The 1,047-nt window shown below is 40.5% G+C and overlaps 1 long non-coding RNA gene across 1 annotated transcript in view; it reads right to left on the bottom strand.

Moving 5' to 3' along the window:
• LOC116698224 (uncharacterized) overlaps positions 1-1,047 on the bottom strand; it is a 6,946-nt gene that overhangs the window by 5,563 nt on the left and 336 nt on the right. The window lies entirely within an intron of this gene.

The raw sequence follows: 1,047 nt of genomic DNA, 5'->3' as shown, positions 1-1,047 counted from the left end.
GCTCCCTTATTTGTACCATAACAGAGATCTAATATTTTATCAAATCGGGTTGGAGAAGTAACCTTTCTGGTTACTTCTTGACAAATAAATTAAGAAACCACACAATGAAAACCACTCCGATGGCTGGGAATCGAATCCAGGTCAACTGCGTGGAAGGCAGCTATGCTCACCACTATACCACCATCGCTGGACAATGTAATTGGTGTCCTTAAAGCATGGATTTTTCCTTTTTATTAAACTAAGGCATTAAGATCAGTTTCAAAAGCGAATTTTTTTTAATTCCTCTTTTTAGTCAATTTCAGCATGGGTTCCTAAACGCATGCATACCACTGTATGTATGTATACCTGCATGCATTTCAAAATGTAGGCCAAGTATGTACTTAAAGTAGCAGGATGAAATTAAAAGTGGCAGTTTTTATTTAAACTGCACATTTATTGGTTGAATCTCCCTTAAAAACTCGCAAAACTTAACTTATGTAGTAATTTAAAACACAGATAGAAAATGCTTTACAGGACCTAGAGTGAAAGAGAGTTTAGATTTGAGTAGGAATATGTTACACAGTGCTCTGGCATCTTGGATCTTCTGTTGCTAAGTAACGAGTACGACCTGTCCAAGATGGCGGATGGATTTCTCGCGCTCATCAGCCAATGTGGCGTCTACTCTTTATATGTCTATGGGTGTAAGGACGTTGATACTGGACAGAGATCAGCTGATGAGATAAAGACATTGTGGTTGGTAAGAGAAGAAGAAGATCAGCTGATGACAAGCGTTGCCATGCAGACCTGACGGCCACATCCTGCGTGGAGATATCAGCTGACGCATGGACATCAACAGAGATGCTTAACGGGGTAGAAACTGAATTGAATTCATATATATACACACACACACACACACACACACATATACACACAGATACAGACACACACTCCTGTGAAGTCTCTATTAGAGAGTAACAGAATTATGTTCTGTTGGTGTGTACCACATTTGGTCCCCCCGCTGAGCTCTTCTCAGAGGGAGATGATGTCACTATCAGGTGCACAGGTAGG

The sequence above is a fragment of the Etheostoma spectabile genome, chromosome 11, assembly GCF_008692095.1.
Source record: "Etheostoma spectabile isolate EspeVRDwgs_2016 chromosome 11, UIUC_Espe_1.0, whole genome shotgun sequence".
NCBI lineage: Eukaryota > Metazoa > Chordata > Actinopteri > Perciformes > Percidae > Etheostoma > Etheostoma spectabile.
This window is presented reverse-complemented; position numbering and strand designations above follow the sequence as displayed.